This window comes from Anneissia japonica, unplaced genomic scaffold (assembly GCF_011630105.1).
Source record: "Anneissia japonica isolate Jap-2015-1 unplaced genomic scaffold, ASM1163010v1 scaffold3320_len250348_cov120, whole genome shotgun sequence".
NCBI lineage: Eukaryota > Metazoa > Echinodermata > Crinoidea > Comatulida > Comatulidae > Anneissia > Anneissia japonica.
This window is the reverse complement of record NW_022738782.1, coordinates 179,715-187,311: the sequence shown is the minus strand read 5'-3', so window position 1 is coordinate 187,311 and position 7,597 is coordinate 179,715. Positions and strand designations below refer to the sequence as shown.

Below are 7,597 nucleotides of genomic sequence, written 5' to 3'. Positions count from 1 at the left end.
GGTCCGCTACTCGAGCTACCCACCACTTATACATCGTATTTGGAACTTCGAAACGAATTCATGAACATACTTGATGGTAATTATTACCTTAATATGGATATTGTGTGAACTATGTAGAACTATTTGCCAAGACTCAAATCAGTATTTCGTTCAAAATTCTTTGTTAATTCTTTATTAAACTGTTTACACTTTTGTTTCTTTTTTAGATGTTCTGATCAATCATCACCATCTAGTTAGGAATGATTTTTGAAAGGTACACTTCAATTCAATGTATTTGCATATTTCAGAAGAATACCAAAAAAAAAATAATAAAAAATTTAAAAAAATAAAAAAATAAAACAAACATTGGTTCATACACTTGTATTACTGCTATAGGCTTAATTTCCATAATATTATGTAATGGTTAACGAGATTTTTTTACTGCTCAAAAGTATTTGGTCAGTGATTTATTATTTGTAAGAGAAAACTTAAAAAAATATTAAGTTTGTTCAAAAACAAAGATTGACGAATTGCGTCGTGAGTTTATTAACCTAGATCATGGAAATATAAATTATAACGTCTTTCACTCTTACCTAGGCCTACTGTAGGCCTAATATACGTTGGTAAAAGATGAGCAATCTGAACATACAAGAACAATTCATTATTTTACCTGAATAAGATGCATAAACTTAAGCAGAAACGTATCAAGTTGACACCCAGGAAACCACCAAGGAAGTATCCTTCATCAAGCATATCCCGGAAAAAGCAAATCCAATATTCTGTACATTGCCTCCTCAAAAACGACCACAAGTATTCAATCCGCTGATTAGCAGTGCTTGCTCCAGACAAGTGACTTGAATCCCCTGCCATTGGGTCATTATCATCCTTTCTAAAAAATCTCTGTATATCACGTACATGTGTATTTTCAGTGCCCATATCGCTCCGTGTGATTCGTGGACAGCCACCTAAAGATGTTACTGCTTCTATGAAATATCCTCCAATCAGCCGTGGGTCGGAAGAAGTGTGGTACGCATTCATCCATATAATTTTGCGAGAAAATCCATCAATGCACCCATTAATACATATCCCGTATCTCTTCATTTTGTCATAACTATCCAAATGCCATAGATAATTTGAGCCCTTTGATGAGTACACTCGCCTCATCAGCCTTCTTTTTCTTCTTTGCTCTGTACCTACCGGGTCTAAAACACCGAGGATTAACCTTATTTCTTCTTTCTTGCATCGCAAGTCGTGACCGACACATTTTTCATACGTCCAACGATACCCATGCAATGCCCCCGAGGTCTGTATTTGAGTATGCACAAATTCCACAACGTCTGCAATATCGCTGTAATGTCTCCTTCTAAACAAACCCATTTGCCTTAGTAAGCGTTTTAAATGACGTAAAGATAATATTTGCCCATGTTCTATCGCTAATATCCTGACAATATCCTTGTACAACAATCCCATGTTAAAGTATACCTTAATTGCCCAGTTCCTTTCGTCTACATCCATTTTCATATAACTTAAATAACTATGACAGGAAAAAAGCAGGCATCTGCTTGAGAGAGTGAGAGGAGAGATGTGAGAGGTGATACGGCTGTCATAAACTTAGGGCGCCCTCGAAATTATTTCGAGGTAAAGAAATAATATTTCGAGGGAACGAAATGATTTCGTTCCCTCGAAATATTATTTCGTTCCCTTGAAATATTATTTCGTTCCCTCGAAATAATATTTCGTTCCCTCGAAATATTATTTCGTTACCTCGAAATATTATTTCGTTCCCTCGAAATAGTTTTTCGTTCCCTCGAAATCGTATTTCGTTCCCTCGAAATATTATTTCGTTCCCTCGAAATATTATTTCCTTCCCTCGAAATATTATTTCTTTCCCTCAAAATATTATTTCGAGAGAACGAAATCATTTCGAGGGAACGAAATATTATTTCGTTCCCTCGAAATAATTTAATATTTTTTTTAACCATGTCCCTTTTAGTGGCTCCGTAAAAATAACGATTCTTGCAAAACTTTTAAATAATAACTTTTAATTTAAGGTAATTATTATTTTTTAAATCATCTACTTGATGTGACTTTTTATGCAGTTTGAGAAAGCGCAAGCAAAGTTATTTGCGTTGTTAAGATGACGTCACTATAACAACGCGACATCGCTCGCGCTTTTAAAAACTGCATAAACAGTCGCGTCTAATGGGTTAGATGGTTTTGAACAAAATTCCTACATTAAATTTAAATATATTATTGAAAAGTATTGCAAGAATCGTTATTTTGAACTATTAAACAAATGATATGCCAAAAGAAACTTTTCTAAACTGGTACGTCACTTAGGCCCTCCAACATGGCGTCGGAGGCCTCACTTTTTTCTGTACCAGGATTGGCCGATGAACAATCCAGCTATTATAGTAGAAATCAGTGGTCGGCCGACGCAATTCTTTGAAGAACGCAACGCGACGATGCGCCCGCAACTGATACATTTTAATGACGAATCGTTCAGACGACCACCGGCAATCAGCAGACGGCGTCGCGTCGTCTAGCGCTCCCAGAAAGTGGAGTTAAATTCGTCGTGCGACGGTCGTACGACATCTCGTACCCACATTTTTATATTTGCACAAGTAATTAAAATTATTTATTCAGCAAATTAATCTCACTGATAAACAATTGTACTATATCCGATTGGTGAATATGAGCTTCTATACGAGGGCTAGCTAAGCCTAGCCAAGTACTAGGCTAGGTCTCTATTTTAAGCACTCAGCCCCCGACGGTCGTCGGCCGTCGGGATTCTATAGGCCTGTTTCCGCGAAGCAAAAAAATACGTGTTTTTAAACGGTTATTAAAAAACACGTGATTTTCCCCAGTAGAAACGGACCACAAAACAAAAACACGGTTAGGAATGCGTTCTAAAAATGCGTATTTTTACACGCATTCATAATAGGGTTCGCGTTCAGAAAACGCGTGTTTTGTGGTACACTTTTCAGCTGCAATGCAATACCGTGTTATTCATGACCCGCCGGTGACCAAATTGACCTCTTTGTTGGTTTGGTCGCTCGCCCGAGGGAAATTCGAGGCGAAGAAAAAAATTAAAATAATATGATGACATGCTTGAAGACCATACCATACCGGTACTTTTTTCATACTTTACTTCTTGTTTACTTCTTTCGCAGCATGCGTTGTAGCTCACAAGAAGTAAGTCAGCTTCAACTTCCGTTGGTGACTGTCATTTAAGCTTCACCCACCTGCCAATGCTCGCATTACCGTGTTTTTATTAGTTGCATTATTTACTAGAAACGCGTTCAGAAGGAATTTAACCGTTTATTTAAAAAAACACGTGTTTTTGGCGTTATTCAGCAGAAACACGCCCACTGTCATTAAAGACACCAGCCTTAAAAATAAAATGAAAATTAATTTTTAAATTTAACTGAAAAAAAAAAAGATATTTATCACAGATAAAAAAAAAATCAGAAAATTCAATGACTTTACATTTTATTTTATAATTCTTTTTGCTGTATCCTCCAACACGTTGTACAGTAGGCCAAATCTGACAGAGTGTCATACACAGCCTGTCACCCGAAGTTTTCATTTTGATTATCAAGAACGTACACGATCTAGGCCCTGGGCCAGGCTTAGCTTGCTGTCGTCACTCTGATGCGTATACTACTACCGCATAACAAAGAAAGGACCAACGTGGTGCATTCTTAAATATTACACACATTATTTAATTGTATTAGACGACAACACGATATCATTGATTGAACGATCTAACTACCCTCGCATCGCAGTAATGCTGAACTAGGCCTAGCTTAGGCCTCATGTTTTTGTGGAAAGCTAGATAGTCGTTATGTACCCGACAGTCGGCTGCCTTTATATTTTCACCTGATTTCAGTTTGCATTCAAAGGGTACATTGCTGCACAGCCAACTGTCGGGGATATAGTACCTTCATATGACTACTCATACGTATACAACAGAAAAAACGTCGCATGAACTTAGTGAAAAATGGAGATCTAAATGAAAAAACGATGAATTTCAGCAAGTATTAAAACTACCCATCACAAATTGACTATAAACAATTTTCAGCTGCTAGGAAAGAATTCAAAGAGACTAGCGAACGTAAATACATGAATATGTAAAAGAACTTGGCAATGATATGTCTTCTAATCCCAAAAGATTTTGGGGGTGGATTATAACTGCCTACCGCAATAAGGTCAAAGTTCCTATGATCAACAATAATGACAAAAAAGTTATTTTACCTATAGATAAGGCCAATCTTTTTAATCAATATTTCAGTTCTGTTTTTAATAACGAACACGTTCACACATATCCCGATTTTCCTGATTACCCTATCGACAACTTAACATATTTTAACATTGACATTAAAGAAATTGAAATATTATTACGCAATATTGATACTAAGAAATCCTCTGGCATTAATGAAATTAGTAACAGTGTCCTAAAGCTGCCGCCTTACCCCTTTCAAAACCACTCTATAATCATTTTTGACCGGGCACTACATGAAGGTTCTTAAAAGGCTAATGTATGTCCTGTTTATTTAAGGGGGTTAGAAAAAATAAAGTTTCAAATTATCGTCCCATTTCACTTTTACTGACCATATCAAAAATATTTGAACGTTTAATTCATAATTCCATTTCAAACCACGTTTCAGCTGTTCTTTCTAGGGCCCAACACGGTTTTCCCCCCCCCCCCCGCCGTTCCTGTTCTACGAATATCACAACTCTTTTAAGTACAGCATATAAAGCCATTGAATGCCGCTCCCAGTATGACGTAATATATACCGATTTTGCTAAAGCGTTCGACAAGGTCAATCATGAATTACTTATTTACAAACTTACAAAATTTGGTATATCTGGTAATTTGTTTATTTAACTCGAATAAGAGACTGAGGTAACAAGGGGAACTAGTCCCTGTACAAAGTACCTATCAGAATAACGTAACAAATCAGTAAGCACAAAATCAGTAGCAAATGTTATACTTAAGTTAATACAGTAATTACCAACAAGAATAATAAAAAAATAAAAGAAGAACATTATTTAATTAATAAAGAAATAACAACGATAAAAAAGAATAAGTAAATAAATAAGCAAGTAGGCCAAAGTTAAACTTAAGTTAATTCAATAATAATCAACAATAAGAATTAATAAATAAAAAAACAAAATTATTTAATTCATACGAAATTAATAACTACGAAAAAAAAATAAGCGAATAAATAAATAAATAAGCAAGAGATAATTAAGCAAATAAGTAAATATAATATGCAAGTGGCTTAACGCAGGTGGTCGAGGACAGTTTTAAAAGAAGAGACGAAAGAGGATAAACGTGTAGCAATAGGAAGTCTGTTCCAGATGATTGGAATATGATGAAAGAATGAAAGGTTGAGTACATTGCACCGGGCAGGGGGATGATAAAGTGTGGGATGAAGTCGACGTGTATTAAATGAAATATACTTAAATGAATCAATTTTAATAATACCATTAATAATTTTGTATAAGAAAAAAAAATCTTCTTTGTTCTAATGAAAAAATCGTGTAAAGTGCTTCTGACTTGATTCAATTTGGGAAATGTTAGTTTGAAGATGCGGATTCCAGACTACAGAGGAGTATTCAAGTATTGGACGTACGATTGAGTTGAATAAAACTAAAGAAAACGGGTGGCGATTGCATGTACGTTTTATAAACTAAAGAGTATGAGATATTTTTGAGGTAATTTTTTGAATATGATTATGCCAATTGGAGGAGATGGTGACCCCGAGAAATATTGATTCCCTGCAGTTTTAAAACATTTCCAATGAATGCTGTTCCTACATGCTCCTAAACAATACTCTTTTTTGTGCGACAAGTGAACTAGGTTAGGGGTAATCCAGGGGTTTCTTGCTTTACTTCTGTATGGAATAGTTGGGATGGAAATATCAATACATGAATGTAATGGACCAAAGTAGAAGTCGTTCGACTTTTACAGCTATTTAAGTTGTGGCCATATTCACCACAATTATAGCACCTCTGGATCTACTCTGGATTGGTTGAGATTTAAGTTTCTTTACCTCGGCCCTAAGCGATTCCAATTCTTTCTCTATGTTAGTTTGGATGGATAGCGCACTTGTCCGTGTAGGGGTGCGTTTTAACGCCCTAGCCCTTACGTTAAGTTCTTCAGCCCTAACCAGTTTTATTAGATCGAAATAGGTAGGTGGTGGTGATTTTAATTTTAATTCCCTTAAATTTAAAGTAGTTAATAGTAATTCATCATAGAGTAGCCCCGCATAAATTGGGACGAACAAGTTGACCTTTATCAATTCCGCCAACCCGTAAACACTTAATTAATGTTTCGTCTATTCGCATCAAAAATGCAGACGGTAACTCCCCTTCTTTTTGATACGTTTCCCTGAAAATTGTGAACAAATCAGCTCCATCAGCCGCCAAACCATAAACTTGGTTTAAACTATCAAATAGTTCTGAACTGGACAGCTTACTTTCTAACTTGTTTAAAATGTTTAGGGCAGGGGGATACAGGCTTTGTGTAATTTTCAGAGTCACCCATCGACTCATCTTTTAATACCTGCTTTACTAGCTGAGACCATGTCTCGTAATCAACTTCATTACTGGGAATTGGAATTCTTCCGGAAACTTGTCTAAGTTTCCTATTTGTAGAAAGCCTGAGTTTACTAATCTCATTAGCTGTAGTAGTTACAGAGTCGGTTTTGAGGAGTCTACTGCTGACTCCTCTGATTGATTACCTGTGGGACCAGTAGGTTCAACTTTACTACTTAAATCAGCCATGGTTTTCCCATGGGCCTGTAATAGTCTTTCAAGTTCGACTTCAAATTCTGGCACTGGTTGTGGCTCAACCATAATGGCGAAGAATTAACTTCAATTATTATTAAATATCAGTGCCAATGATAATAGGAAATCAAAAGGTTGCAAAAAAATAGCAAATGGGTAAGATACAAATTCAAAATGCAATGTATAAATCAAATTAAAAATAAAACAGAAATATAAAATCACCTACGTAAATGAAGTAAAATATTCAAAAATATTAGAAGTCATAAACTACTTCCAATTTTATATTCATTTACAAACAAATATATTTACTTGTGTCAATTCGTCAGCCCCACATTGGGCGCCAATTTTGTGTAACAGGTCGACGACTTGATACGTGAGAGGCGTTATAAAACAAACAACTACCCAGATCAACCTAACCGCATGGGCTGGCGCGTGCTTGACTTTGGCACGAATAAATAATTAGACGAACAATGTAATAGGTTTCGACAAGAATATAATTGGCACAATATCATTCAACACAAGAATACATATTGAAGATCAAACAACAATATATAAAGTCTTGAGGCATAGCATTGTGTAATACAATGTTCCCGACGGGTATTTGGACCTGTTCAACCATGAAGCCTTCGTGGTCTAGTGGTTATGACGCTCGCCTTCTCAGCGAGAGGTCGCAGGTTCGAATCCCGTCGGAGGCATTTTATTACACAATGATTTTTCTCGTTGAAAAGCTGCAGGGTAGCCTACGATGTTCCATCTTGTCCTTATTAAACACTGTATATGTACCTTTGATGATTTATATTATATATATATAATGTGTGTG

General features: G+C 35.9%; 1 non-coding gene across 1 annotated transcript; it reads left to right on the top strand.

The window, feature by feature from the left end:
- Positions 1–7,399: 7,399 nt before the first annotated feature.
- Positions 7,400–7,472, top strand: Trnar-ucu. Its single transcript has one exon. It is a non-coding gene; the product is annotated as a tRNA-Arg (tRNA).
- The last annotated feature ends 125 nt before the right edge of the window (positions 7,473–7,597 follow it).